We start from the raw sequence: 13,106 nt of genomic DNA on the forward strand, positions 1-13,106 counted from the left end.
GTGAAACCCAGATTGAGCTGCCATTTGGAAAGGAGAAAAAGTCAGCGTCTGAGCCCGGGAGGACATGAGTAAAAGGGCATGGAGTTCTTAGAACTGAAATTGGTGCATGCTTATCTCTATGGCAGAGGTCCCTTGGTTACAGGGAAACTCAAAGTTTTTTTTTTTTTTTTTTCTCCTTCACTTAAAACTGTGTTCTTAACCAGGGATGCACATATGGATTTCTTTTTTTTTTTATGCAGAATTTATCTTAACTAATTTTGCTTTTGAAGTCCTGATGACCCCACTTCCAGGGATTCTAGCTCAGTTGGTCTGGGGTGCTACACACGTGTCCATTTTTCAAAAAGCTTCTAAGGTGAGGCTAATACATACAGAAGGGAGAGCCACTGATTTAAGCTAAGAAGCGATTGCCTGAGGACCTGAACTTATTCCAAGAAGACACCAAGACCAATAAGCTGCATGATCACAGGCAGTCAGGGAAGGTATAGTTTGCCACAGGCAGATGCTGGCAAGGCTCTCAAGTCATGTCCTCTCCAGCAGTTGCTGTGCTGACTCCACTGATGGGCCTCTTTTGGAGTAAGACCTGTTTCTGATAATTACAAGAGAAAGAACTGAAACTCAGGTGGATCTTGTTAGTGTCAAGTACACTCCTACTGGCTCCAATTTACTCTGCCCTTGTAATTCACCATTTCCTGTTTGAAATGGTATCACAGCCTATTAGGAAAAGCTCTCAAGACCTAAGGTGATGGGATAACAGTTTCAAGAGGCCATTCGTGATATACAGCCAAACTTCAAGAACAGAAGGAGAACATAGGCTTGCTGCATTAGCTGACACCAGGGGAGGCCACCCCGGTCTCACCATTTGCTCACTTTCAAGACAGTTGCAACAACGGTTCTGCCTAGAGCAAGCTAACATCACCTTGAATCTGTACACTTTGCAACCTATAAACCTCCCTCACGAATATCTCAGGGCTCCTGGGTGTGATAACATGAACCAGAGGAAGTATATAAGATGATTTTAAGTGGTACAGGGAGATTTTTAATAGTTCTCTTAACGCATATTAGGAAAATGTGATTTCACAGACACTATTACATATGATAAAGTAGATGATTAAGGGTTTTTGTCTCCCCCTTTTAGTGAGTTGATTTAAAGAGAGGTATTAATTGCAGGTGGTGGGTAGATAGGTAAGAACCTGTGATGTGTTTTGAGGATGATCAGAGTTTGGGGAACACTTACTTCATGGGATCGCCAAAAACAATCCAGAGTAAGTAGGTTGTTGTTTGTTCTGAGTTTCATTTTATAGGTAAGGAATTTGGAGGCTTTAGAGTTTAAATAATTATTTAGTTTAAATAATTCAACCAGTTTTTTTTTTTTAACAGGCTAATGTATATGCCAGGCTTCTTTCCAATACCTGACTCTTCTACAGAGAGTCAATATTTAAGCCAGAGCCTTTGTTTTTCTAGCAGATGAGGAAGGGCTTTTCAGGGTCATCCACAGTATTTTCATTGTAGCTTTTCAGGATTAGTGACACATATGGCTCTGGATACATAATAGAGTGGACTAAGTCAGTGGTTCTCTAAGAGTGGTTCTTGGGGCATCACCTGGAACTTGTTAGAAATGCAAATTCTTAGACCCATTCTAGAACTACTGAGTCAGAAACTCTGGAAATGGTGCCCAGAAATGTTAAGCCCATAAGATGATTCTGATGCACATGAAAGCTAGGGAAACTATACTATGTTTCTCAACTAGGGGTAATTGTGTCCTCCGGGAGACATGAGCCGTTCCTGGAGATATTTTTGGTCATACCAACTGGGGCAGAGGGTGCTGTGGGCATCTAATGAGTATTGGCCAGGAATGCTGCTGAACATCCTGTAATGCACAGGCCAGCCCTGCACAATGAGGCATTATCTATCCCAAATTGTCAATAGTGCTGAGATTGAGAAACCCTATACCCAACTAATTGATGTTGGCCTGATTAGCCTGGAGCGCTACTTGAGAGACCAAAAGTAGTCTTAAAACTGGCTTACTTCGGGCTCTGGTTGACTGAGTAACGTGACTTACATTTGCCAATGCCCAGAGGTGAATGGCTAGTGTGCAAGGATCTTCTCCAGGTTGCCCATGGCCATATTAGTGATAACCGAAATGGATACCAAAAGTGTTGTCAGAGTTGGTGGTGGAGTGTAGCCCAAGAAACCAGGGCATCCTGAGGCAAATATGTGGGGCTTGTATTTGGTGCACCCTGCCTTGTCTCTCTCAGCACTTCAGATTGTCCCCTGAGTGCTAAGATTCCAAACCTCTTGCCTGTCTAGTTCCCTGTTAACGAGGCAGTATAGCATAATGGTCAACAGCACCGTTTGGGGGACCACATATTAGCTTCACCATTTCTTGACAGTGTGACTTAAGGCAAATTCCTCACTTTTCTGAGCTTCAGTTTCCCCATCTGTAAGATGAGAGTGACAATGATAGTTCTTTCCTCTTAGCATTTTATGAGGATCAAATTGGACGATGCATGTCAAACTCTTAGAATAGTGCCGGACCCATAGAAAATCTTGCCCTATGCTATCTATAATTATTGTTAATACCTGCTATTGCCTCTTTAAGTCTTTCCTCCTTAAAATGGCAAGTCTGCTCCTTCCACTCTCAGTAAGAAGCTCGATGCCCAGCTCTTTGAACTCATGCCAGCTCTGGTCTCCTCTGTCTCACCTCTGATATACCAAGTGATGAAGTGTATCGAGCACACCCTGCTTCTTAGACTTTACCCTGTCTCTGGAAGTTTGGTGTTATCACCAGTGGGGATGGGACAGTTGTCTGGCACTTCACTAACTGCCCCAAATCTCAAAGAATGCATTTTGAATGACGGGTTATCAGCATGAGGGAAGATATTTTCAGGCAAGGGCTGGCTTTGCCCCACAGAGGCAGGACTCTTTCTGCAGCTTTCATAAGGTCAGCCTAGCCCAGGTTAATATGGCTTTCAAAATAATAAAGGAAAGAATAAAGATGTGTCTGCTTTCATTAAGTCCAACCCTTGCCTGCATATTAGAATATGTATAAATCAGCACCATGTAGAAAGATGGCTAGCCTCCAGGTCAAGCTAGGTGCGAGGGAGGGGAGTGAGGCTCCTCATTAATGGTCCAGGAAGCCAATGGGGTCAACATCATTAATAGCAGAGCATCTCCAATTTGTCTTCAGATGATCAAACGGCTGAGGGAGGGGCCGATGGGGAAAGCTCTGAACATGTCATTAGGATAAAAGCTGTTCAAGGTTCTTTTCCTTCTATGTAACCTCAAAAATATGCCAAAGGCCTCCCAAGAGGCCTCCACCTCATACCATCATCTGCCAGATGCCAAGATCTCTTTCTGGCTTTGCATCCGAGCATCACAATGGGAAATCTCCATCTTGTCAAAACAGGAAAAAGAAAAAAAAAAAAAAAAGAATGGAGAAATCTCGCACAATGCCCATGCAGCCCTCTAGTAACAGTACCCTCATCTTATATGGAATTATTGGAAAGCATTTTGAGCAGTTTACTGATTCCAAGGCTGGTTGAGGAGAGAGTCCTGGGGGGGTTCAAACATTAAGGGAGTTCCTGTTGGGTTTGTTGTTTCAGGTGTGTTTCAGGGCCATAGCGTATCTCCCAGAATATGTGTGGGCTTCATACAAAAATAATAAAGTCAACAGCCAGCCTCCCTCCTTCAGAGGGAGTTATTTCTTGAATGTTTTTTATGAGCCACCCTAGGGGGGGCGAGCACTGATGGGGGGGAGAGCACTGATGGATAGAGCCTTCCATTTCAAAGGTTTGTTTCGTTTTTCAGGGAGAAGTGATATTTTGGTGACTCATCCTAACCACAGTTGTAGGGGGAAATTTGCTAAAGGCTAAGAGCATTAAACATAAGGAACACGAAACAGTTAAATGGCATACAGTACAATATACCAAGCTCTATGCCGGGCACTAAGATGGTGGTTCTCAACCTTGGTTGTGTATTAGAATTATCCTTGGCATTCAGAAACAATCTAATAAAAAATAATACAATCCAATGCCAAACCCCAGACTAATTAAACCAGAAACTCTGGAGATTCTTCTAGGCATCTGTATTTTTTAAAGCTCTCCAGGTGATTTCAGTGTGAAGTCAGGGCAGAGAACCACTAACCTAAACTGACAGGGTTGAATAGGATATAATTTGCTCCCTTGAGAAAGCAATCATGCAAATCAATGCAGGTGATACAGGATATTCGATGCACTAATGGTAACGCGTACAAGGTATGGGGGATTTGGAGAGAACGGAATGACTAATTTTCTTAGGGAGAACTTTGTGGAAGAGATGATGTCAATAACTTTGAAGAAGATAGAGGATTTTATCAACTTGGCAGACGGGGATGAAGTCGAAGGGAAGCACACTGCTATGCAGGTAGAGAAAAGCCAAGAAGATGCCAGAGATTTCCAGCCCTTAACTATTAGATGAGAAACAGTTTGTGCAGAATGGTCACACCCAACTTGAAAGCTGCTCTTGACTGATGAGACATCAGTGACTCACAAAATCCCCTCTTCTCTTCAATGGAGTTCACAGAGCCAGAGCCGAGAACTACAGGGCAGTGCATGTCCAGAGATGCCCTTCTCAGATGGAGGTGACAGAAGACATTGAATGATACCCAACTTTGTGCACTGTTCGTATTTTTTAAAGCTGTTTTTAGCATTTAAGGAACTCCATGTGACTTCAAACCAGGACACAGTACCCCTCCCCCTGCCCTTAATCTTTTCCTTTGCTCTTCTGCTGAAGAATTTGGCTTTCGTGATAACAGGTGGCTTTAGGAGCTTTCTCTTCCCCAGAACATTGCAGTGGTCGTATTGTACTGCATCAATGATGGGGGCACCTCCAGTTGTGTTTTTGGTAGCATTTATTCATGTCTGCTCACTGATCAAGGTCCATCATTTATTGAGGTTGACAGTTGGGCAGAAGTTCTGGTTTCTCTTTAAGTGGTAATGCCTCATACTAATCTTGTCAAAGTAACCTCAGTGGTATTTGTCAACCTTGACCATGTGTTGATGTCTGCCACCAACATCACCCTGGCCTCCCAGATGTTTCCAGTGCTCATAGATACGGCTATCTCCGTGGCTCACAAGGCCCTGAAGTTTGGGATCTTTCCTCAGTCTGGATTGCATGTCAGTGACTGAGACACACCATTACTATTTCTCAAGCTGCAACATTGGGTGGGTGAGTGGGTGGGCGGATGTTGTACCCACAGAAACAAAGACAGCTATGGTTACCAAGATACAACTTAGGAAGACTTGGTGCTTGGTGCAAATTTTGAAGACATGGTATGTGGATTTTGGCAGTGACATCCATGTTTGGAAACACTGCTTAAAGTCAACACCAGTCAAGCCCTATGCCCATCGCCAGTCGGGTTGTGGATATGCTCATCTATCACCTGACATCTCCACCGTTACCAGTTAATGGTGGGATTACCCATAACAATGCTACAACTAATGCTCTAACTACAATAATTTTTTAAACAGTATTAAGGGTTTACTAGGTCATAAATACATTATTTCAAGAAATCTTTATTTTCTTCCACTTACACTCCATTTATTTTGTTCTTAATACTCATCAGATGTTTTACTTACATCTTGGTTTACTCGTGTAATAAGAGTAATATATTTTCTTAGGAGCAGGGAGGGGTAGAGTGAGAAGGAGAGAGAGAATCTTAAGCAGGCTCCACGCCCAGCACAGAGCCCGATGCAGAGCTCGATCTTACAACCCTGAGATCATGACCTGAGCTGAAATCAAGTGTCATATGCTTAACTGATTGTGCCACCCAGGTGCCCCAATAAGGGTAATATTTTGAAAAATTTAAAGAGATTTTTTTTTCTTCTTTTTGTGTGTTAAATTGTGTTCTTCCAAGAAAGCTTTAGACTATGGGGGAAGAAAGATGCCACCTTGGGAAAGAGAAGTGTGTAGAACAGGGAGCATCATTTTAAGAGAGGAAGAAAGCTGAAGGCCCATTCTTGCTGTTTCAGGTGGGGTGGGAAGGAACGAGGTAGCAACTCAGTGAGGGCAGGGAGCTAAACATATCTCTATCAACATCTCTGGGCTGAAGTGCAGGGAGGGGAAACCAGCAAGACCCATGAAAGCTGAAGAGGGGTTTTCTTTTCCTGCTTCCTGTTTGGCGTCTGAGAGAAGAAGGATTTATATGCTATCAGCCAAGTTCACATGGGTGGCTACTTCAGGACCAAATCAGGGGCACGCTGTGGTTAGGGTAGGTGTCTGAGACACCATCTTAAACCTCTCTTGGCTCTTGCAGGGACTAGAAAAAGACAGAATTTCTTCTGGATTATGGAGGGATCCAGATGTTAAGTCTGAGAATGACTAGGAAGCTTACCTCAGGGGTTGCTGCTCCAGAGGCAAAGTGGTCTCTGGTGGGGGGGCTGCAGGGCGGGCCACGTGGCCTCGGGGCTGATAGAGAGTGGTCGCCCTCAGGGAAATTGCGTCTTGAGAAGAAGCAGGGATGGAGTTATCACAGGGCCCATCTGGGTCAGGAGAACACAGATATCAGGTTAAGTAGTCACTGGCTTCCACACTGTCCACTACCAAGCAGGGTGCCCAGAAACCAGGCAGCAAGGGACATCACCATGGAGACCAGAGGAGCCTGGATTCAGTGGACCGGCCTGAGGGGGTAGATCGGAGGTCCCTCCCTTCTTGCCACCTGATCCCCATCCTGCTCCCTGATCCCGGTCCAATACCCAATGGAGAACAAGTATGAGGGGGAGAGCAGATTGGAAATGCTGGGAAGAAACTGGCTTACCTTAGGAGGTTATTGGAAGTCTTGCATCAGACCGAGTTACCTTGATTACATGAAATTTGAGTTTCCCCTACTATTTCTCAGGATAAAAATTTGCGAGGATACTCAAGTTAATTCAAGAAATATAAAGGATGCTTTTCTTTGAAATCTGAGTACAAAGCACAAACCCGTGACCCTACTCTATTAGTTTCCAGGACTGCCGCTGCATCAAGTCACCACGGGCGGGGTGGCTTAAAATAGCAGAAATTTATACTCTCATGGTTCAGGAGGCCAGAAGTCTGAAATCAAGGTGTCAGCAGGGTTTATTCCTTCTGGAACCTCTGAGGGAGCTTCCGGTGGTTATCTGCAACCCTGGGTGTTGCTTGGCACGTAGGGGGTAGCACTCCACTCTCTGCTCAGTGTTCTTCTCTGTGTGTCTCTGTGTCTCTACTTCTTTCCCTATAAAGATGCTAGTTGTTGGGTTTAGGGCCCACCCTAATTCAGTATGACCTCAGCTTAAATCATTATATCTGCAAAGACTCTCTTTCCAAATATTCTGGGGCTCCAGGGAGCCATGGTTATTTGGGGATACCGTTCAACACACTAACCAACAGTACTTACTTATTTCTCCCTCACTCCCTCTCTCTGTGAGGTTTTATTTACCACATTTGGCACCTCACACAGAGTGTGTTCCCAGCTCGTATTTATTGACTTAATGAGAGAATGGATGTACCCAGTCAGTTACGACTTTGGCTCCTTCCCCTATAATCATCCTTCCACCCATCCCAGCAGTGCATCTTTTGTCCATCGTGGGGCAGGTTACTCCTCTGTCCCCATTACCTGGGACCCGCATTCTCACCTTCTTCCCCTCCTTTGTAGAGGATTTCTCCAACAACATGGCTTTCATCTTACGAGCAAGTTCCCCAAATTCTTTCGCCTCTGCTTCTAAATAGAGGGTGCTTACTGAACCTTCATTCTGCCTCTCGTAGCATTTGTTGAGAAAGAGAGGATTCCTACCTCTGTGCAAACACGGAGGACCTTTATTCCTTGCCTTGCATGGCTGGGAAAGGCTAAAGCTCTGTGCACCCTTCCTGACCCTCCATTAGCTCTGCTGTTTATCTGAGTTGAGGATTAGCCTGGGCAAGACACTTCTTCTGCAGGAGGGAATATCTCCATGCAGAATTTTGGAAGGCTTTTGATCAGCATGCCATGTAATTAGGAGATAAAATAGGTCATAGGCAACTGATGGAAAATGAAAAAAAAAATAGGTTATTCAGCCAGTGAGAGACTTTGTGCTTCACTTGTTGTGTAACAGTGGTTACTTGTTAAGGGCTATTTTGCTGTATGCTTGCAACAAAAGAGATTACCTAGACAGCCTTGATCAAATATTGAGGACCTGCAGACTAAATTCAATTCAGAAGCCAAAACTGCTTTCAAAGCCCTGAGAACCTGCATTTTCCCTATAATGATTACATTCCAGCCCCAGATCTAAATGGTGGTCAAAATTAGATCCTTCTACCATCTCCAGCTCTGCCAGCCTACTCTAGCCCATCTTCCTCTAAAATGCTCCTACCTTTAAAAAATAATAATAAAATAAAATAAAATAAAATAAAATAAAATAATAAAATACTCCTATCTTTGCTAACAGGCAATGAAACTCAAGGGTAAAGCCCATACCATGGAGTCACACAGACCCAGCTGTACACTTTGTTGGATGTCTTCAACTAGTGCTCTCAGCCCAGGCTGCATGTTAGAATTACCCAGGTAGCTTAACATTTCTGATACACAAGCCTCACCCTAGACCACAACCTTTGGGGGTGGGACCTAGGCGTCAGTATTTCTTAGAACTCCCCAAGCAATTATAATGTGCATCTGCGTTTCAGAGCCAGTGACTTTCGGACAAGTCATTGCCTCCCTAAGTCATTTTGCTCTTCTGTAAACAGAGGTAACTTCTATTCTCATTGAGTCTTTGTGAGGAGCAAATGACAATTTGTGAAACATGCTTAGTACAGTGCCTGGCATTTACTAATCTCTCAGAATGTGAGAGCTATTTCTATTTTTAGTCTTGTACTTTTCCCCAAAAGGTTTCTTATGTCTTGTTTCCAAAATAAGATGGTAAATTCTTCTCTAGAGGCTGTCTCATACATTTCGTTCCTAATTAACAATTAAGCAAGTGTTTATTATGGTACATTTCTATATTAAATACTATAGGGACAAGGGTTTTAAAATAGATAAGACAGAGCTTTTTATCTCCAAGAGCTCAACACATAACGGGAAGATCATGTAACAGACATGGCTCTAACACCAAGTACACTCCAGGATGAGCACGTTAGTATAAGTACCCATGATGTGTAAAGGAGGAAAGCACAGTTCATTGTGGTTGGGGTGCTTGTCAGGCTTCCTAGAGAATGTAGAGCCTGTACTAACTGGGCTCCGTTGAATGAGTAAATCTGGGGTGGACATCTCCGTGCCAGGCAAAGAGCATGCAGGGAGAAAGAACAACTTTTATGACGACAAAGAGGATGGAGAACATTGACTTTTTCCCCAGAAAAGCAAGTAGTTCCTGTCTGAAGAGTGCCTTCTGTGAGGGACCGTGATGGTAGGAAAGAACATAAGGTAGGCCGAGGCAATTTATAGATTGCCTGGAAAGCCAAGGTAAAGAGTTTGGACTTTTTCAGTGTTTTCCTAGTTGGGAGCACAGGTCGTTGGTCGTTAGGATCTTCTTGCTTCTTGGGGTTGGGGTGTCCAGATGTAAAACAGTCTTGCCTGCAACAGCGCATGAGACCCAACTGCATGTGGTCCACTAGCATCGAGCCTAGTACAAAAGAGTATATATCGCCCCAAATGTGCACAGGGTAGACACTGTCAACATGTGGCCCATTGACCGGCAGCATCAACATCACCTGGGAGCCTTTTAGAAATGCACAATCTTAGACCCTCCCCCAGACCTAGTAAATCTAAGTCTGAATTTTGGCAAGATTCCCAGGAATTCATATGCACATTAATATTTGAGAAGTACGCACGTTAACATTTGAGAAACAGCAGGCTAACCTCTCTGCACCATCTTCCCCATCTCCACCCATCCCAGCCCCCTTGTCATCACCATAACAACTTGCATCCCATAATAATCAATAAGGATGTTAGCAGAAAGGACAAAAGAGGCGAGTTAGCAAATATAACCTTTACACCCAATTTAGAAATGTTTTGTTTCTGGGAGTCTCTTGTGATTCCAATCTCTTACTTTGGGCAGTCCTCACGTTTTAACATACAATATTTACTCATTAATGCTGGAAAAGGTACCAGTAGATCTGAACATTGTTGCTGCCAGTGTCCTCATTCAGATGCATACAGGTATTTTCCAAAGTCCAGCAGAAATGCTAGGAGTACATAAATCCTAACAATTGTATCCTTCTCTGACTGCCTGAAATATTTTTTTTAATTTTTTAATTTTTTATTCAAATACAATCCATGTACACTTATTTTATTTTACTTTTTATTAAGTTTTTAAACTTTAATTCCAGTAGAGTTAACATATAGTGTTATATTAGTTTCAGCTGTACAGTCTAGGGATTCAACAATTCTATACATCATGCCTGAAATCTTGATTGCCAATAGAGAGTATTTAAGTTATGCTCTATTAGAAAGAGTTACACAACTAACTTTCCTGAAGTAAAATTAGTATGGGAAATACTGTATATTTTCTTTCCTCTTAGAGATTGATAATACACGCTAACAGAGTTCAGATTCTCTGGTGTCCTATAGGAAATAAACCTGCGTAATTTACTGTTCCCACTACGTTCCACCGCAGAACACGCTTAATAGATGCATTAATCTCTCATGGAGCGCAGTTAAAGAAGTTCTGCTCTAGGAAAGAAAGGAGCGAACAATGTCAGGAGGCATAAAATGAACCACTAGAAATGTGCTATTCATACAGAAATAAAGGAGGAGAGGCAATAGTACAAGGCAGATTTGAAATCCGTTGGCTTCAAACTTCTGTCCTGTAAGAAAGTACTCAGTTCATTCAGATCAATTCCAATTGACTGAACACCTTTTTAAGCCTCTCCAAATTTCTGAATGTGTTGTTGGTGAATGGGAAAAAAATTAACCCATTTCACAGGTAGAGCAATATACATCTTCCATGAAAGAGGCAAGGCCTTTGTTTTAAGACATGCCCATGACCCTGGGTAAGTTCTTCAGTTGCATAAGACTTAGTTTTCTCACCTCTAAAATGGGGATAATTATTTCCACAAAGCAGAGTTTTCTGAGTATTATTATTTTTGATTTAAGCAGCCAATTTTATTTTAAGGAAATTTAAAATATAAGAAAAAATCGTGTGTGTGTGTGTGTGTGTTATTACCATTTCTGCAGCTCTTCATGTTTTCATGGGGCCGCAGATTTTTATCTGAAATATTTTTTTCCTGCCTAAAGAAATTTGTTTGACATTTCTTCTAATGCCAATCTGATTCTGCTTTTGGATTGAGTATTTAGCTTTTGTGAGGCTGGAAAGTTCTTCATTTCACCTTCATTTCTGAAAGATATTCTCACTGAGTATAGAATTCTAGGTCGACAGGTTTTTTCTTTTAATTAATTTATTTTTGTTATGTTATGTTAGTCACCATACAGTACATCATTAGTTTTTGATGTAGTGTTCCATGATTCATTGTTTGCGTATAACACCCAGTGCTCCATGCAATACATTTCCTCCTTAATACCCATCCACAATAGCTAAACTGTGGAAGGAACGGAGATGCCCTTCGACAGATGAATGGATAAAGAAGATATGGTCAATATATACAATGGAATATTACTCAGCCATCAGAAAGCTGAATACCCACCATTTGCAGCAACATGGATGGAATTGGAGGGGATTATGTGAAGTGAAATAAGTCAAGCAGAGAAAGACAGTCATCATATGGTTTCACTTATTTGTGGAACATAGGAATAGCAGGGAAGACATTCGGAGAAGGAAGGGAAAAATGAAGGGGGGGAATCAAGAGGGGAAGATGAACCATGAGAGACTATGCACTATGGGAGATAGGTATTTTTTTTCATTACCTTAAAGAGATTGCTCATTGTCTTCTTGTTTACATTGTTATTTATGAGAATATTGTCAATTTTCTCTGTTTCTTTGCATGTAATGTGTCTTTTTTTCTCTAGCTACTTTTATGATTTTCTCATATCACTTGTTTTAAGCAATTTGGTTATCGTGTCTTGGTGCAATTTTCTTAATGTTTCTTTAGGTTGGGTGATTTTTTAGATCACTGGGATTGTAGTTTTCATGACATTGTAAAGTTTTTAGTCATTATTTCTTCAAGTATTTTTTCTGTCCCCTATTCTTTAGGGTCTCTAATTACACATATATTAAACTAGCTGAAGTTGATCACAGCTTACTAATGCCCTATTTATTTTATTTTTATTCTTTTTTTCTCTGCATTTCACTTTGGAAGGTTTCTATTGACATATCTTCAAATCTACAAATCTTCTTTTACAATGTCTAATCTTCTATTTATCTCCCATGGTGTAATTTTCATCTCTGGAAGTTAAATTTAGGTCTTTTGTACATCCTCCATGTCTCTACTTTACATGCTCAATACTTCTACATTCTTGCACATATGGGATATAGTTACTATAACTTTTAATATCCTTATCTAATTGCTTCCATCATATGTGTCATGTCTGGGTCTGTTTTGACTAATTTGTTGTTCTCCTTATTATGGATCATACTTTCCTGCCTCATTGAATGCCTGGTAATTTTCGTTTGGATACCGGACATTGTAATTTTAGCTAAATAGGTGTTGGACAGCCTTGTGTTTCTATAAATATTCCTGAGCTTTGTTCTGGGATGCAGTTAAGTTACTTGAGAATATTTTGATCCTTTTGAGGCTTCTCTATCAGATTTTTTAAGAGAATCAGAGTAGCTTCTCATATAGGGCTAATTTTTCCCCACTACCAAGGCAATATGCTTTTGAGTACTTTAACCAATGCCCTGAAAATTATGAGGTTTTCTACTCTGATTGGCAGGAGTAGGAACTTGTCCTGGCTCTTTGTGTGCTCTGGGGATTATTCCTTCTGCTATCTATTTTCAGGTGGTTCTTTCCCTAGATTTGGTGCTTTTCTTACACTTATGTGCTGATCAGTATTCAGCCTAAGATTTGGGAGCGATCTTCTCAAGAGTTCTCCATCTGTCTGTCTGCTATCCTCTGCTCTCCAGTACTCTTCCCTATAAACTCTTGTCACCTTGGTCTCTGAATATCCAACATGTCTCAACTCAGAGAGAACACTAGACTTTGCCTGAATTCTCCTTACAGTGTGGCTTGAAAACTCTCCAGTAATAAGT

The 13,106-nt window shown here is 41.8% G+C and overlaps 1 pseudogene; it reads right to left on the reverse strand.

Annotated features, from left to right (window-relative positions):
• Positions 1 to 4,314: 4,314 nt before the first annotated feature.
• On the reverse strand, positions 4,315 to 5,153 carry LOC121103673 (annotated as a pseudogene).
• Positions 5,154 to 13,106: the final 7,953 nt, after the last annotated feature.

Source organism: Ursus maritimus, unplaced genomic scaffold (genome assembly GCF_017311325.1).
Source record: "Ursus maritimus isolate PB19 unplaced genomic scaffold, ASM1731132v1 scaffold_2, whole genome shotgun sequence".
NCBI classification, from domain to species: Eukaryota; Metazoa; Chordata; class Mammalia; order Carnivora; family Ursidae; genus Ursus; species Ursus maritimus.